The sequence below is a fragment of the Watersipora subatra genome, chromosome 8 (assembly GCF_963576615.1).
Source record: "Watersipora subatra chromosome 8, tzWatSuba1.1, whole genome shotgun sequence".
NCBI lineage: Eukaryota > Metazoa > Bryozoa > Gymnolaemata > Cheilostomatida > Watersiporidae > Watersipora > Watersipora subatra.
Window position 1 is genome coordinate 59,547,048 of NC_088715.1, and position 19,684 is coordinate 59,566,731.

At 37.2% G+C, this 19,684-nt stretch overlaps 1 long non-coding RNA gene across 1 annotated transcript in view; it reads right to left on the reverse strand.

The window, feature by feature from the left end:
• Window positions 1–1,653: 1,653 nt before the first annotated feature.
• LOC137402221 (uncharacterized) overlaps window positions 1,654–19,684 on the reverse strand; it is a 32,672-nt gene continuing 14,641 nt past the window's right edge. The window contains exons 2-3 of the long non-coding RNA XR_010979491.1: window positions 2,300–2,373; window positions 1,654–1,764 (exon numbers count right to left, since the gene is read on the reverse strand). This is a non-coding gene — a long non-coding RNA (uncharacterized lncRNA). The remainder of the gene's footprint in view (window positions 1,765–2,299; window positions 2,374–19,684) is intronic.

Here is a 19,684-nt window from a genome sequence, read left to right on the forward strand (position 1 = left end):
ATTTTTTTTGTGTATTTAGAGGGTGTGAACGGATTAGCTTGCATTTAGTCATTTTATATAGGAAATATTGCTTTGAGATACAAGAAGATGGACATACAAGCTCAGTCCTGAAATGCATAAAGCTGGTATGGTGAGGTAGGATCGGACGACTACTACTGTTACAGTAGTCATCAGCAGCACTGGGCAGACACATCACAATTTGGAGTAAAGTGGTGAGAAGAATCCAAATTTATAGGTGAGTGAGATGACATGCATGTGCAGATCGCAACACCTACTACAGGCGACGCCTTGGAAAAAGTAGCGCAGGCAAATATCCTCGATGCATACAATTTATGATGCCTTTAAATGCATTCACATCAGGGTTAACAAGTTAGTAATATCGATGGCTTCGTACTGAGACAGAGGCTTACATTGATCCCGCAGGTTTAAATAGTCATAGGGATCCACCATGAATGTCGACAATCGAAAACAAGCGATAACAAGTGATAACAACTTTAAGTTGATCATGTAAAAGGGCAGGTCAATGACCTCAAGCACTTGTTTACACAGCATGTGCAAAGGGAAGGGGTTTGTTGTTGGCTAGGAGATCACCCTACGAGTTAGTATTCCAAAGACATGCTGTCTAGCTGGGTTGATACCGATTACTAATTTAGTAAAACTCCCCCTGCAAACAGTAACGCAACCCTCATTTGTTCAGACCAATACAGACTGAGCCATATCCGGACATTGAAAAAATCCGGACATTGAACTTCAGTATTGCAGTGTACATCAAACAGCCTAGGCCTATATCGTGTTGCACACATACTCGTAAGCTATAATATGGTACAATATGTATATACAGTATACATGAGAGAATAAAATATGGCTATACCTGTAATAGATTACAGTATAATATTAACCCTTTCAGTGCCATCCATGTACAAATTTAGCTATCGGCCTTGTGCCAGCCATTTTACCGAAAACTGCCGATATCGCTTCATGATATGTATATAATATTTTTTCAGTTTCAAACCAAGTTTTCAGTTTTCATCAAGTATCTAGATCATTTTTTGTAACGCATTTTATTTTGCCAACATTTTAACTAACGCTGCTATGCAAAATATTCAATATATCTATACTTTGTGCGATGATAATGCTATGTGAAGCGATCGCTGCGAAGCTAAGACGATCCTCCCCAATGTTCCTTACTTTTACAAAACTATTACTTTCACCACTATCAGAGTCACTGCTGCTACTTTAATTATCTGTATAATCATGAAAATCTAAATCTGAATTGGATATAACGTCATCGACATAAGTAATTACCTGTTTTCTGACTCGTGTGGTACTTAGCAAAACTTACACACAAAAATGTTTGTTTTTAGATTAGTAGTTCTCAAACAAAAGTTTAAAATTGCTTCGTCATTTAGGCTAATTTTATAGAGATATCTTCGGACAACGTTGTCAATATCATGAAAGTCCTACAGACCGTGGGTTATGTTGTCAACGAATAATAAAATGAAGTGACTACGCAATTGCTAGGAAAGTCATAATTATGCGTCTACGGCACTCGACCATAGAAGACGCATTTATGCGTCTATGGCATCGAAAGGGTTAATAGCAGTAACAATAATAAACACAAAATACAGTACAACACTCTGACAGGAAACTTACACACAAGTGTCGCTTGCGTCGTCAGTTTAGCCAGCTACCTATCGGTCAAAGTTGTCACTGTGGACAGAGAAGATCACATCAGACAATTGCCCGGGCCTTCGGAGTTATCCCCTACAAAGCCAGCATCATAAAAACATAAACTTAGGCGCCGATGCGCCGCAAGGTCAGCTTCAAAAGTTAAAGCTGTGGAATTGACAGCTGTCATTCCTGATGGAAACGATCTTTTCTAACCGAAATCCTTGAAAATAGACACCCGCTTCAAATTACATTATCCTGATTATATATGCATGTATCTCAGGGGTTCCCAACCCGGTTTCCAGCCACTTATTCCATGTAGGCTCTATATGGAATAAGTGGAGGTGAAGAGGTCAATAGACAGTGCCAGCAGATGTGTCACAGACACTATAGCTGTAATTTTGTAGCTACCAAACAAACATGTAAAAACATATTTCTGAGGGAAGACTTGCCAAAAATGGATTCACCTATCCAACATACAAAATAAACAACTCCAGTGTGTGCGTGACCTAGAGATAATTGACTGGCCACAGCTGCTCATCGGAGAATAGATTGCAGGGGTTAATGGCCGCTAGTATGATTATTCATCAGTTTTGAAAGGGCTGCAGTCAAATCATTACGACAGGCATACCTGATGGCGAGACTGCCTATGAATCTACTCCAGCAGACTTTATCCTTCAGTTTCCACGACGATGTGTTTGAGATCTTCAAATAAAAAAGCTGAAGAGTGTAAATATTCTGCATGTCATCTTCTCTCAGAATGGTTCAACCAGAAACGATTTATTATTTGATGGTAACCATGTTATAGGAAAGGTAGACAAGGATAAAGAACTAAGGCTATATATTGAAAGATATCAGGCAATAATTCACATCTTACCCATCGACCGGCAAAATAGCAATGTCAAAGCAATGCGACGAACATGTGGCATGTTCGTCATCTTATGACACTTTAACCGTCTTATGGAAGGTTTAAATATATATTAATATATTATATATTAATCAGTCTCCAAAAGTATTCGGCTGTTAATAATCCAACAAAAGCTCTAGCAGCACATATTACTGTAAACTACATGCTGCCGGGATAGAATGCTGTCAAACCTCTGCTTACGATTGCCTTAAAGATGATGTAAGTATAAGGCAATCGTAAGCAGATATTACACAAAATTTCAGTAGATTTTATCTGCAAGTATTGGCATTTTTCTATCATTTGAGATTTTTGTTGATGTTTGAGGTTATCTGACTGCCATTATGTATGAAAATTAAAATTGGCAAAAAATTGATCATGGTTAAAACACTTCATTGGAACATGAACCGTACGCAATGCAACCACACAAACAGCCATAGAAAAGCCTATCGCCTATGGCTTTTAGCTTATTGATGCGGGTACGCCATCTTTGTGCTATAAAACCGGCCTCTGCGCCTTAGCGACTGTCACTATGTTTCCATGATCCTATCCTCATTTGGGGCTGTGCACAATTTTAGTTGCTTTGCACTGCAGTCAGAGAGGCTTCAATGAACGCCAACATGATGCATGAGCATTCAACCAGCCAGCACTTGACCCCCCTAGGTCAAGTATTAGCCTCACTAATGACTCTATAAATAGCTACTCAGTTTTGTCACACTAAGCTTAGCACCAATCGTTCGGACCATTGGCACTGCTCAAATCCAAATAAAAAATGACTAAAGCTTGAAAATGTTTAGAATGGAATAGCCAGCGATATTTAAACGCCGCATGATTGGCAAGTGCCGTTTCCATGATTCGCAAGCATGACGGGTTCGATAAAGGTTTGCGGATTGGCTCAAATTTGCCAAACATGCACATCATGAAAACACAGTGTATAGGTCTTGTTTTCCTGTTGCACCATGTGTCACACAACAGTCACTCCACTATAGTGCTCTATGGAAGCATGCTCTGCTTGTCAGCCCGGTGTAGCGCTTCACACTGGCTCACCCAGATTCCTGCTACATGGAAAATTAGTAAACTTCTGAAGATATAGGACAAAATTTGGCATGCAGAGAAACCGTTACACTTGAATTATAAATTAACTCTTTTAGTTTTTTAATATAGTATTTTATAACATTGCTAAAATGAACAAAACTTTCTATTAATATACCCTTAAAGGAGGTGTGACAACTCCAATTATCTAGGAATAAAGCTATTGTGACACACACAAAAAAATATTACATTTATAAGCTGTATGCAATGCATCACCAGTAATCCTCTGCATCGAGTTGATGTGACTTGTTTTTGCTTATTGACCAATGGCTGATCCGACTACTCTGTTGCGGTCACAAAATGCTTATTTGATGATTTGATGGCGGGGCAATTGGTTATCCACCCACTTTACTCACTATTAATAAAGTACACAGGTACTTTAAGCATTGATCAGTTATTACTAGCAATCTCTTCACTTCGTTTTTGTTGTTCCAAGTTTTAAATTTCCGAGCATATTTTATTAACAGTCATACAAAAATGAAAAAATTAAAATTTTCATAGAGCATTTCTTTTGAAGTCATATATACTTAACAAGGTCAAACTATAAAATTCAAGGCCTCATAAGACCGCAAACAACAATTTGCATCATTATTATGAAATTTATTCTTCAATCGCCTAGAAGAGACCCGCCTTGAAGTCGCATGACAATTGAAGCAGAGCTTTTGAAGTACACAAACCTCAACAGAAGCAACCGCAGTTTGCAATGAGCGCCCACATTTGTTGCTCCATTGTCGCTTGACTTTATTGATATTGTTTGATTTTTACTCAGCAAGCATGTAGATCAATCAGTAAGAGTGTAGATCACAGGATGACGATAAACTTAAGTGGTTGCTTGCTAGTTGATTACGAAACTTAAATTCACCTAGGTGAATGAAATTAAGCATGAAGCGTTTGGTAGCAAACAAGTGCACCTCAGTACGTTGCAAACATGTACACCTCAGTACGTTACAAACATGAACACCTCAGTACGTTGCAAACATGTACATTTCAGTAGGTTGCAAACATGTACACTTTGGTAGGTTTAGCTACATTTTTCAGTCAAAGATTCTGATATAGGCCTATATGGCTTTGTTTGGTTGCCATTTGACAGTCAGAGTTTGTGTAGGAAAGCTGACATGTGAATAGGAACGAATATTTATCCTACGACCAATAGTGAGCTAATACTATACCAATGGTGTCCTACAGTATTATAAAACTTAATCTTCAATCACCTAGTAGAGGCCAGCTTTGAAGTCCCGGTCACATGACAATTGAAGCAGAGCTTTTAACTACACAAACCTCAACAGAAGCAACGACAGCATGCAATGAGCGGCCACATTTGTTGTTCCAATGAGTGAAAGTGATAAAGTGGAACCTGTATATATTTACGACTTCCGCAACATCTCAATTTTGTCACATCGCAAGTAAAATGTGGATCAAATTCGTGGCTTCACAAACAAAAAACTTTCACAATGCAACGCTCAATTTTTGATAAAAAATGCAGTTTTTGTGGATTTACCAAGCGGCAGAAAAAAGAAAAATGCATAACATAAAAATATACAATATAGAAGATCAAACATCATGTACATAATCCACGTTACAGTTAGTTATATGTAGCTTATCTCTATCACTACCTCTACCTACTAAGACTACAACTCAATTCGCCTCCAAGGTAATGTAAATGTGACAAATCTGTTCTTCATGGTTGATAATTTATTGCATTATTACAAATCTATATATACACATATATACATATATATTCATGTATATACATATATATTCATATATATATATATAGATATATATATATATATATATATATATATAAATCTCAGTGTTTGCTGTTTTGTTTTTTGTTAAACCCAGATAGAGCATTTAAAATCTAGCAATAAATAATCCACACAGTGTTGGATTCGATCTCGGGACCTCCAGATCTAGAGGCTTAATCCATTAAGCTACAGGGAATACAATGGAGTTAGTTACATTAGTTAGGATACAATACATTAGTTAGGATATTCATGCTCACAGGCCTCGCTTGGGGTTAAGAACTAGCACCATTGACCTTTAAGAGTAACGATTGTAAAGCTGGTCCAAAACGTGGGTATTGTTTTAGTAAAGATTTTAGTAAAGATCTATCTTACCAGGTAAGTTACTCAAATTTGTTAGGTAATTATCCTACCCGTGCAATGCCGAGCATTTGGCTAGTATATATAAATCTATGTGTTTGTCGTTTGTCTGTCCACTTATAGCGATATAGTTTTAGGAACAAAAACAGTTTCACACTGAAACCAAAGACGGAAAGCCCGGCGCTGCAAACAGGTGTGCTATGCACTACTATGCAAAAACTTTTTATTACCTTTGCAATGTCAGGCATTCAGTAGTATTTTATATGATACATTGGTTTTATACTGTGTGTGTGATCATCCACAGTATTTATTGAAAGGTTATCTTAGGTTTGTCAAACAGTGATACAAATTAAATAAATAGCAGTGTGTTCTTATGAAAACATATAATTCAACATACAATTATAACAAATGTAACCAATATGAACGATAGCAATCAAATTTAACTTGTATTCCAAGAGTGTGTTGACATTATTGTGTAATGATTCCAGGCTATTAGGCTGTATTGTTGTAATATTAGCAAACGCTGTTAGTTCATCATTGCAATACTTTGAAACATTTTGAAAGTCAAACATAAATTTTTTTTATATATTTCATTATCATCATAAAGTAGCCTATGCAGATTCACTCTTGTGCAACAATTTTATTTTCTTCACAAAAATATATTATAGTTTATTATTTTAGGGAAACATGAATATTTTACAAATAAATGTAAAATTGCTGACTTTACCCTAATATGAGAACCAGAAAAACCCTGAAAAAGTGACATTTCGATTTTATAAACTCACATAAATTATATAAATTATTAGGTAAGCAAAAGAAATGGTACACACAAAATTTACCAACCCTACTATTTCTATTGCAAAATATGCCTCAAAGTTGTCAATTCAATGTTGGTTCTGTTATTATTCATAAAGAAACTGTGCTGTTGCTGAACATTTGAGATGTTCTAACAAATAATACTGACAAGTTTCTAGTGAGAAAGGTGAGAGACATTATACCACAATCCTAAGGGAATAACGCATATGTTACTGTTGAAGGCAAAACCTTTTCCAGACAAAGCAACATAGCATATACATACGTAGACATCGAATAGAAAACCAAATAATTTTGGAATGGTATCTTAAACAATTACAAAATAAAACATTGGAGAGTGTTTTATACCTTCATCTGGATTATTGTTTTTTATAATCCAAGCACTTTAGTTGTTTAAAGCCAGTTCGGGGTGTCATGTCCCAAGCATTCAAATTTTAAAAACAACTTTTATCATACCCAATATCATTAGCAAACAGCCTTATCAACTACCAGTATGTTTGACAAGCCATTTGTAAGCATTTATGAATAATACGCTCTAGATTTTCACACGATAAAAATGGATTTGCAGGAGACTACCAAACAAATGCTTAAGCAACCCGATTTGGATTACAACAAAATTTTACATGACTCTTAATGTGAATAGTCATGAAAATTCAAACAAGAAAACAGTGAAACACAATAAATTGCAAGTAAATATTAATATGTGCAGCATCAGGAAAAAAACCCATTTATCAGATATTTAACCTAACAGAAACTGAAAAATATTTTTGTAAAGTCGGTGTGGCTTATTATTACCTATCCGCAGGTAAAGAGTGTGTAGAGTGTGTAGAGAATATTAATGTCTGTGATTATGCTATTAGCTAGCAATAATATGGCTTATTTTCAGCTAAGGGATAAGGAAACAGGTTGGTGAAATTCAAATTAGTATAAAGAAAATAGTTAATCATTAGCACATTGAGCGAATTGCGAAAAGAACTTTTTTGTGTTATTCATGGTTTTTTGCGATAAGACCCATTCACTACTGGTCCAATCGAGTGGAGAGCTTTGGGATTACAAAAAAAACTGCTCTAATACAGCAGGAACAGAATTGCAATCCATTTATGGATGATTCACATTATTTTACATTTAAATACATGCTCCCAAAGCGAGCAATATTGTTTGGCAATATTGTTTGACGTTTGGCTTATTCTTGTGGCGAACTATGGCTATACTGTGTTTTATGCTCAAATTAGTGTGTTAAGTTAAAACATATATAGTTTAAATTTTTTATATTGTTATAATCAATTCACACAGCTAAACAACAAGTTTTTTATACCTCAAAAGGATATGTTCATGTCCAGTATCTAAATACACAGAAAATGCTATTGTGATGCAATCAAACACAAGGCTATAGCCAGAAGGACTTTTAAAAACTTTACATGGATGCTTTGATACATGAAATGATAATATAATTAATTTTTATCTGGAACTAATTGTATCTTTAATAATATTTTGTTGACAAAAAATCTCTCCAGAAAAATTAAAGGAAGAAGACATTTTAATAAGGTATTTTAATATTTTAATAAGGTATTTAATAACATTTTAATATCAGTTCACAGGTATTTTCATGCTGCTCAGCATGAAATCATCTGTAAACTGATATTTAAAGTAATTTGACTTACTGACGACTTGTACAAAGTCTTGAGAATAAGTTGCTGACAATACTTTCCATACATGTTTTATTCCACGTAAGATAGTATCAACATATCAGTACCTATGTCACTTATTGGAGCCTTCTGTCGATGAATGGGTCTGGACACCAGAGGTGCTCCATTGGTGGTAAGTACAAACACCGGATTTTACTTTCGTGGTTTTTTACCAAGAACCAGAATTTGCGCGGCTTACCATAATTTGAAAGATATTTTTTCAACATTTTAACGTAAAGGTCCTGTTGTATTCAATATACCTAAACACATTCATGATTAGTAATGATTAGTAATGGCCAGGCTTCATGTTGCTCTGATAATCTTACACGCCCCCAGTAATAATGCTTGGCACGGGTAATAAAACTCATTGAACTTGCGGATTTATCTTCTCTCGAGTCTTGGGTAATAAAAACTTTGAGCATTTCGATCTTGCGGCAAAGGATTTTGACTTGCGAGTTCAGCTTTTGGTACACGAGTACATCGAGTAGCGTGAACAAAAACTCGGTCTAATACGCCCTGCGCTCTTTGTACTGTTTAACAACCAGCCTGTTAACGCTGCGAGCACGAATATCAGTCGATAAAAAATAGTAAAAATTAATAAATAAATTGAATAGAATTATAATAATAAGATATGTCTGATATTTAGAAATTTTAGACATAAAACCAGTATCAACAAATCCGATACCCGAGAGACCCGTTCGCCAAGAATTACTCGTGCCAAGCATTACTAGCTACCCGATACTCGAAAAGCTCGAACAAAAGGGGCAAGTCTAAACTCATCGGCCAAGAAGTACTTGCGCCAGCACTGGCCAGTAATGACCGTTTCTGGCTACCCCTCACATACTAATAAAAACAATTCATAATCATTCTTTGCTTCTAGAAACTAAATCTAGTAGCTAAAGCTAGTAGCCTATGAGTGCACATGCTATGCGACTGTAAGTACTGTTAGTGTAGAGTTGAATACATAGCATATGGGATATCAACGAGCATCCAGTCGGAGACAATGCTGATGTAGGAGTAGGAGAGTTCATTTCTTCTATAATTTTTGTCTTGAACTACGGTTTTCAACGTATATAGTCGCAGATCGGTAAACTAATAGACATTATGCTTCCGTTGTGTGAATGATGCGGGTTTGGAATTGTGCGCACTTTGACTTACTGTGCAATAAGTGGTTCAATCGACATTCGCGAGGCGAAGGAATTCTGCGCCAGAGGTCATAGCGGCGCAATCCTGTCTTGCTCACCAACACGCTCTCGAAATAGGAATAAGTGAAGTTTGAAAATGTTTAAAATGGAATAGCTTGTCCACCAATTTTTTGCAAATCATTCGCAGGTACTGCTTCCATTTTTCGGAAGCATGAAACATTCAATAAAAGCTCCAAGAAACAAAACTCGCTTGATTCATCTGCTTTTGCTGTTACCATCTAGCGGATGATGCAAACTTGCGGATTAATTATTCAGTGCAGTTAGTAAGTTAAACTACCCATGCTACATTATGTTCTGTATTCCATGAAAGTGTCTTGAACTAGGTAGTAGATGAACATGACTAATATCGTGACCAAATATTTTCGCCAAAAAGGTGATTATAGCCATCATGATCATAGGTGAATATAGCCCCACTAAAAGGGGTGGTTACATGACAATTGAAATGACATTTCTGAAGTATGCATATCCACAAAGCAACTGAAGCGGGCAAAGAGTGGTGAGATATGTTTCCACCAAACGCAGAAATATGTTTTTATCTTTTGCGTACCCGTTGTCATGTGATTCTATTTGGCACATCCTTAAGGATGATTGAATCAATCCTTTCAACAAAAAATGAACAACAAACTGCCCAATCAAATACAAGCTTTGGTTGCACCTGGTCAACCCTTTCGAGACAGATCCTAGCAATATAGGGTTAGTAGTCCATGTCCTCAACATGAATGCCGATGGGAAGTAAACTGAAGGATTGGAGTGATCGAACCATTTATTCGCTGGAAAGCTTCTGGCTGCTTCTCCCATGCAGAGCTTCCTATGTCACTCACTTTGGTTCAGTTTGTCCGTGGGTAAACCTCTAACAAGTTTTCTCAAGACAGAAATGGTTTTTGGGTTAACAAGTTGATTTGAAGCTCCCGATTTTGTGATTTTGCATTGCATCAAACTTGTAAAGAATATATTATGATGATTGTTTTTATACCCAGGATACTTTCATGAATTATGCTGTTTCCTATTACATCATACACAGACAGTTTGCTACTACCTTATTGATAAGTTTTATATTAAAATTAACCCAACTATTATCTAGATGGAAATCAAAAAATTATTAGATATAAATATAAGACAGATTCTGATTGACCTCAAATCTATCATGTGTAACCACCTTTATTCTCACCTCTACTTAATATTTGCTTCAACTTGGAGTGGCCTAAAAAATGTTTGGCGAGAACACTCTCGGCATGTGCCAGTAATTGTTCATTCTGGAAGCGTGTGCCCACATTAGTCAATGTCAATAACTCCACTTGCGTCCTTGACATTCGCATTGCGAAACCATGCTCAACTACTTTCTAACATAAAATTATGCTATAGGAAGGCAAGTGTTGAATTGAGCACTTGAGGAAAAGAAATCACGTTCCATATGAATGTAAAGCGGTATAAATTTTACTCAACCCAACAACAGTGTTCTTAAAAGTTGACTAGGAACAAAATTCACATTACAGTTATTTAGTATCAAAAGGTTCACCATGTCTTACTCTGCAGTGTTGTAGGTACGAAATATGTGGAAATTTGATTACAAGCTCTTGAAAGCTCAAAAGTGAACAGTTAATCACAGCCATCAAGAAAACGTCGTAGGTTCGAATCTCTTTTCAAAACGGCTCAAACGGGACATAGTTGAACACGATGTGCTTGTTTACACATTCATGCAACCTCATTCGTCGAAATATTTTCACAAATATACTTCACGCAATCAATAAAACCATGTCTATTGTCCTTACGCGTCTATTTCATCATCATTGTAATGCTGTCACTTTGAGCATTGATATCTCAAAACTAGCCTAAAAATAAGTTTAATTTCTTAACCTTAGCTCGAAGGAGTGCTTATCATCTTCTGATAAACATGAGGAGCCTGTTGGTCACCTGTGATAGTCGAAAAATGCTGCAGAAATTGTTCGCGCCATTTGGCAGGAAATATGGGCACATGATCAGATTATGACTAGATGATTAGACCAAGCTGAAACGAAACTGTAACATAGCGAGCATCTATATTTGATACAGGCGGGCTTTCCAGTAGAGCTCGAAGTGTTTGTAATAAACTAGTGCAATGAGACATTTTATATTGAGCCTTTTATTGGCCTTTTAATTCACGTGTCAAAACAATAACCACATCGAGTTGAGTATGTCATCAACATAAAGGGATTCCAACCTACGGCAGTCTCGTGCGGCTGCGATTAACTGTTCGTTTTTGAGCTTTTAAGAGTTTGTAATCACATTTCCACATATTTGGCACCTACAACACAACAGAGTAAGACATGGTGAATCTTATGATACCAAATAACTGTAATGTGAGTTTTGTTGCAAGTAAACCTTCAAGGACTTGCAAACATAGAAGTAGTCACTCTGCCAGCCCATCTCAAGTTTTTTTCCATGAGCTGTTGTACGCAAGTATGCTTCGATTGGTACACATACTGAACGAGCAGTTGGACATATACATGTATATGCAATAACAGTTTTGATTGAAATAGCAAATGCAAGTTTGTTAAGTAACATATGTCTAGGACCCTATCACTTCCCAGCAAACCTCGAGTCGACTTGCAAAGTTTTGATAATGTCAATTTAATAACTGTATAAAACTCAAAATTTTGGCAACTCAACAACGAAGAATTTGGCAACAAGATTGCTCTGCGCGAGAGCAGGAGTTTTAAATCTAAGCTGCAGCTGATTTATCTAGTCTGCCTCTGAATATGTTACAAATAGTTGATGAATTATCAAATCAATAATAGAACGAAATGTAAAAATCAATTTCACATTTCAAATCAATTTCACCTGCAATGATCCTAATTGATCGCAGAAGAACTTGAGAAATCAGAAAATGGCATATCAACAGGAAATAAGGTGGTTCATCAAGGCTATCCCATATATTAGCAAGGCATATATAGATAATTTATTGTTGAGCACTTTTAATCATCTTATATTTTGAGGCCTCAAAACCAATCATTTTCAGATTATTTAGTATGACTTGGCAGCGCACAAAATAATAAAAATATGGCTGCAATGGTTTTAATAAAAAATATAGTGTCATTGTTTGATAATGCCAGATCTGAGCATATATAATTGCTAATGAAGCATTGTTTTATATATATAATAGCATGCTTCTGTCATGTAGTGACAATGCTTGGTAGTGTTCTCTAGTAGAGAAACACACAGCTAGGACTAGGTTTTTATAAGCTACCTTGGGTGGTCCTAACACTTATCAAGGGCTTCTTCTGGAACTGTCAGATTAACCTGAAGGGATACATTTTTGCAACACGTCCAGTCTGACAGAGCCAGGTAATCATTTCACTTGTCCAATGTGCGAGGGACAGAGGTGGATCTTTAACATGCCCACATTGTCAGTGTGGTACACGGGTCTCCAAGTTAAGGTCTAGCTCCGAAAGACCCAGCAATTTAGGGTTGAAAGCTTGCTGAGAGCTTTTTGTCAGATTGGCATTAAGCAGGGCTCGAACCACCAACCCCATGGTTGATAGTCAAAGATGATACCACTACACCACCCTGACACCCAGCATTGTATTAAGCCATTGTCAAACTATTCATTTCAACTTTAATGTACCAAATATTGGGTCAAGAGTAACTTGCAAGAATGTGAACACGGCCTCTCTACTAGCAGCAGGGTCGAATAGGGCATGAGAACAACAAAATGGGCCCAAATAAATACAAGTGTTTGGACCCTCGCTGATGACATTGAAGCAAATGATAAACGTATCAGTGCATGCACCAGTGTCACATGAGAGAGATGTCTCCGCTCGCGGTCAGTGGAAGAGACAAAAGGCTATCAAACCTCTCACAATAGGTAGTTCAATGAATTCATATCAAAGTTGAGTGTAAACCCTTCAAGTGAGAATGTGATTAATTGGAGATGAACAATGTAGCTAATACACAAAATTTGTCAACACAGATTCAAAGATCAATCCCTAAGTTTCTATAACGTTGTTAATCTGGGAGTTACTGGCATCAGAAATATGAAAATGGCAAAAACACACGAGTCAAGCGAGTTTTGTAACTCGGAAATTTTCATCCAATGCTTCATGCTTATGAAAGATGGAAACGGAATATGCGAATGATGCGAAGAAAATGCCTCGCAAACTATTCCGTTTTTAACATTTCCACACTTCAATCATTCCTATTTCAAAAGCGTGTCGCTAAAGCGTGGTTCCCATATAGACTGCGAGACCCGGCGGTAAACTCGCCCGGTAGAAAACTTGTGGCGATAGCTTCGGCGCCTTATTTCGCAGATGACTGCATAAAAATGGTTGCTCGTCATGCGGTTTTGAAAGTGCTGACCTTCACCTGTGTAGTGGATTCTGGTAAGGTTTTGCCCGCGGATCCCACCGACAGTTTAACAGCGCTGAACTCTTGCCTTAACCACCTGTAACTACCAGCCGTACTTGGCATGTAGATTCCCATTTCACCATTAATAGCCCTGCGATCCGGCCAGAAGTGCTTGCGGCGTATAATATGGAGACCAGGCTTATTCGAGACAGAAGTGCGTCGCTATGACTTCTGACACAGAAATCCCTATCTTTTTTAACAAAGTGCCAACATTTATTCACAACACGCGAATGCTCATTGAAAAACTTAATCGCCCGGTCACTCAACATTTGCACATTTCCAAATCCATATTATCCACACAATTGAAACAGTGAATATGTCTACTATATGCCTCCTCACACCACATTCTCTATCAATCAACCCACTCAAGTTGTTTGATAGTACATGTACTAGCTGTGGCAATAAGGGGCAAGTCAAAACAGCAACAATTAGCTTTTCTATGTAATGTAATGAACAGCAATGTGTACCCACATATTCTACTTAATATTTGGGGTAGGTATGATCGGACCAACTGGTCACAGAAAACAGGGTACCATGATGGCTTTGTACAAGAACAATGCTTAGCAAGTCATTTTTGGTGAAAGGAAAATATGGAGAATTTACTAGGAAACTGTGTAAAAGGTCAGCGCAAGAAAGGTGCAGTAATATCCATGATCTACAGCCGCAGGATCTGCGGAGGCTTATAAAAACGGTCATTGACCTTTTAGAATCACTTTGCAATTGAAACAGTAATCATAGGGGCCAGAGTGGACATGGGCAAGCATGTCAAGGCTAAAAGCTACTAACATCAGTTTTCACAGGCCCCACAGATCAGGTATGATGCCTTCTTAACTTACTGCAAGCAGAGACTATGGTGTTTTTAAGAGCATTGTTGTACAAATAATGGTCTTGGCTGGACATGTCTGAGTCCAGTGGCAATTAAGCCTCGACGACTGCAGACATGCCCAGTTACAGAGAGCAATTTAAGGTTGGATGTCATTGCTGACACCATGAGTGGCCATTTTGACAATTAAACCCTCAACTAGTTGATTGCAGGTAAGGCATTCTAGATCCCTAAATCCACCGCTTACGTCACATACGCTTTGCATTGACAGCATAGTAGAGTGGCCATCTACCAAACTGAGAGTTGCGGTTTCGAATCCTGTTGAACACAACCTTTCTCTTAACTATTAAGCGTGGCTTCGGACAGACGGACACTACTCTTATTATAGTAAAAACTAGTTGAATACCCGTCGTTGCCCGGGTAATAAAAAGTCTCTGCGCAGAAAACTTATTTTTACATGTATTTAACATACACAACATTTACAATTCTAACTTTCAAACTTCATGTAAAGAGAAAGAAGTTTTGGGCAGTTCAAATAAATTAAGAGAAAAATTAAACAATGAGGATGTGGAATTGTGGGTATAAAAAAGTTTACTGTTGCAGCAGAAGCTCGTTGTATTTAAAATTTTGATGGAGTAACTGGTACCTCTCGATACTAGTACAAATGTAAAAATGATATATTGGACGTCTTTTTCTGAGACTTTGTCTGACCAAAGGGAGAGAGAATGTAGAGGCAATTCCTACTCCGGATAATGCATTTGTCTATATGAAAAGTATTTAGCTTCCACAGATTTACTGAAACCGGAAATATGAGGGTAACGGCACATTTGTAATTACAAGTTAAATAAATAGGTATGGCGAAAAAAGCTTTAAAAAAATAACAATTGTGAAAGGTAATAATAGTTAATAATAAAAAGTGCGTAGGCCTATTTAGCATGTGCACTTGCGATAGGGATATATCTATATGTATAAGCATTAGTAACGATACAAATGGCTTAGCTCAGAGATTGTGCACTTGTTCGGAGATTTGCGATTTGAATGGTGCGAGATCAAACCCTCTGCAAAGCGAATTTTTCATCGCTAAATTTCAATCGCTATAACTGGACACAGGGATGGAAACAAAGAGACAAACAAACACTGAGATGTATATAGAATACATACTTTAGACCTCATGTATATTGCGGTCTTTTACATGTGGTTCTTTACATAGTTTTATATAATGCACTTGTTTGAACGCTATAAATAACTGCCTCAAGTATTTGTCAGGAAGTTTTTGAACTGCAGAACAAGTGAAACAAATTATAGTACACATGCGGAAGAGTACTTGCTCCGAGGTACATTTGTTGTAACAGGCGTAGCAATTGTCCCCCACCCCTAAAATATCAAGGTCAGACCATAATACTGAACATAGACTGAGCTTATGCGTTTCAGCATAAAGCTTCTGCTATACTAAAGGCCTCACACTGTATCGCCCTTTGTCTGCGTTGTCCCTTTGACATTCATCGTGGATAAGTTGGAAAGTTTGCAGCTGTCAAACTTTCCAGCTAGTTGGCGGAGCATCAACAACTGGAAAGTTTGCAGCTGTCAAACTTTCCAGCTAGTTGGCGGAGCATCAACGACAGCCTGTATAAACGTGCATCATTTCGGCAACGGTAATTCGCTGTCACGGATAGCATGATCTATTTATTTCCGTTTATGATAGTCACTGCGAGACTAGTATTTGATTCGAGCGCGTGGCAACAGAAAAATTAAAAAGAAAAATGCGAACGCTACATCGCGGCGTAATAGCTGATGCAAGCGCAGACGTGTTTGTGATAATGTGAACATTGTTATCACTGCCGATCACCGAAGTATCATTGCATCGATGACGAGATACGGCGACATAGCGTGAACCAGCCTTAAAGACAGCACGTGAGTTTATATAAACATGCCGTTTAAAATATTAACATACTGACATTAGGACTGTCATAACATTTGATGACAAAATTGCAGTAGCAGATCCGAATGAAGTAAACAAAGCAGCCTACAAGCGGTCCTGCCAAAGCGGCTAGTCCTGTCAAGTGACAGACAGCGCTTGCTTGGCCGATGTTGACGTAATTAATTCAATCAATCAAATCACAATTTCGATAAGAGAATTGTGAAGCCAGTTTCCAAGGTGAATAATCAACTAGAAAGGTTAGCTAGGAGACTGATAATACCAGATTAAGGACAACCAAAAAGAATGTGCATAGATTGATGAAAATGTACAGTGTTTAAAAAACAACGCAAATTTTACTAGACTTCATCAGAATGTATCAGTAATTTTCTATCATAAGCAATTGTTTTTTATTTTTGTGGTGTTCTGATGGCCAAGGTGTTTCAAAGAGACAATCAACAAAACTTGATGGCTTAATCGAATATAGACGCATAACGCTGCAACTTAAACGCAATAGCGGATATTTATTATAGCAATGAGTAACGTCAATTCTGAGTATTCTCACCCAATCAAGTTTTGTTGACTTTAATCTTGAGACATCCTGGCAGTCACATCATTTCACCCAACGACACTTATGTATTCGCCTCATCTAACTTTCGCGTTTTCGAGGAGTCACCCTCTCGCGAAAAATTCATGGGCGAAACTGAACTGTCATAACGAACGAGCGAAAGCGCGGAATTAAATAGCTTTGTTTATTGATAGCCCAAAAAACAAATGGCCGCAAGCGATCAAATTGCATTATCGATCTCAGCCACACAATTTTACCTGCGGTTCACAATTACAAACCAGTCCAAAAGTGAAAAAAAATTTCTTATCGGTGAACCGAACCTGAGGAATCTAATTACGTTTGTTCCACCGCATTTATTTGCACATCACTATATTTTCGCACTCATCAGAGCTGCAAAATTAAGTTGCAACGAAGTTTTACTCTGTATGCTACCTACGAAACTAAATACTAGCGAAATATAAGTGTCCTAGGGTCTAATGGCAAAAACAATTGTGATTGATAGAAAAATATCGGGACTTTATGATCTTTATAATCTACTAAAAGTTTGAGTAATTTCATATTGAAAGCACAAGCAATACAACTGAATAAAGCGAGTACACAAGGTGTCTGGTAGTAACTGTAAACTGTTTCTGTATACCAAGCTATTTAAACCTATAACAATGCTATTGTTCAAAACCCCTTTGTTAAGCACCAACCCTGAATACTTCCCTTTCACACAAAATGCAGCATAGCAGACATTGGAACAAACTTGTCGCAAAAACTGTTTAGCGATAGCTTGCCAAGGCTTTACTGCAGGCCTCTCATTTGCTGGCTGTACCGGGGACCGTGACGCCCATGATTCGCAAATTTGAGCTAATCCGCGAGTTAACCGCATCAGGGAAACGGCAAAAATCTGCAAGCTAAGCGAGTTTTGCGATTCGCAAAACTTTATCGAATCCATCATGCTTGCGAATGATGGAAACAGCACTTGCGAATGATGTGCATTTAAATACCACGCCAGCTATTCAATTTTAAACATTTTCAAGACTTCCGTAGTCCTTTCTTGATCGAGTTTCAAGTGTTTGCGTCGCCAATTATTAACTTATAGCGTACAATTCCTTACCTTTTTTCTACAAGGCGCTGGAGTCAATCCGCATCATGCAGATTAATTCGCACAATGACGCAACATGCGCACAGCTCCAAACCCGCATGCCCATCATGGAAACATAGTGGAATGTCTTCACTCTTCAACAACTAGCTAATTGATATGCAGTGACTAGCAATATGAGCCACTGATTAGACGCCACAAAATAATATGCAAAAAAGTAATTTTTCAACCACAAGGGAGCATTCGCAATTTTTGCTGAAATCTTCACCTGAAACAAGAGCCTAGTTCGTCCGTTCCTCTATCTGAAACCACGACTGGAGGTTAAAAAAAGATTGTATTGCACGGAATACGAACTCAGCCATTCGACCCGGTCAATGCGCCAGCCATTAGCGTCATAGAATAATTGTATGTATAGTTATTACACCTAACGATCTGTTACAGCACATCCGACTGCGCGGGTACTAGTTTAAAACAATTGCTAAACCCGGTGAAAAAGATGCGATTGAGATCATGTATATTAACGCATTACTTATTAATAAACATATTTTTCAGGTTATGCTAGTATGTTCCATCAACGATGTTTAAGCGATATAGTAGTCACATATAGACCTAACGAGAAAACTTGTGGGTGTTTGAAGTATAACCATCGCGCATGATCAGCGGGGGAGTGAAAAGAGCATTAGAGAACTCAGTCTAATCCATGCAAAAACAACTAAAATCAGACATTTTCATAAATTTACCATGCATCCGGATTGCAAAAGTTTGTTAGATTATGAAAATGAAATGCCATGATTGTACATCAGTCAGTGCTGTTTCAACATAACTCACTTTCCAATCAATACAACGTGCATCAGAAGTGCCAATATCCGTATGATGACAAAATTCATCTTTTAAATAACATCAAGTCATGAGACTTAGTGTATATCAGCAAGATATTACATCAAGAAAACAATACAATTACTTTAAATCCAATCATAAAAACTCAAAAGAACCTTGTATAGGCGATAATCTATTTAGAGAACTTATACCAAATTTTTGTAGATTTTATAGATTATCGTTATTTTTTAATATTTCGGTTTGTTTTAGACATTTGAGGTGATCAGACTGCCAGGATGTTTCTAGATTGAAATCGATAAAACCTGGTCGCAATTAAAACGCTCAGAAGAAAGTGACGTCACTAGTTGCTATTGTTGATATCGGCCGGCTATCGCGTTCAATTTTGAGCGTTCTATTCTGCCGACTATTTGCAAAGATCACCTCAAACACAAAAAACAATCGCAAATGATAGAAAAATACCATCAGACAAAACCTACTAAAATTCTGCGCAAATTCATTCTTAATGTCACTACTAATAGTGAAAATGGCTGTATGCCAGATATATTAGCTTATAATAAAATATAGCATAATATAGTATATATAAAAACTATATAGTAGAAATA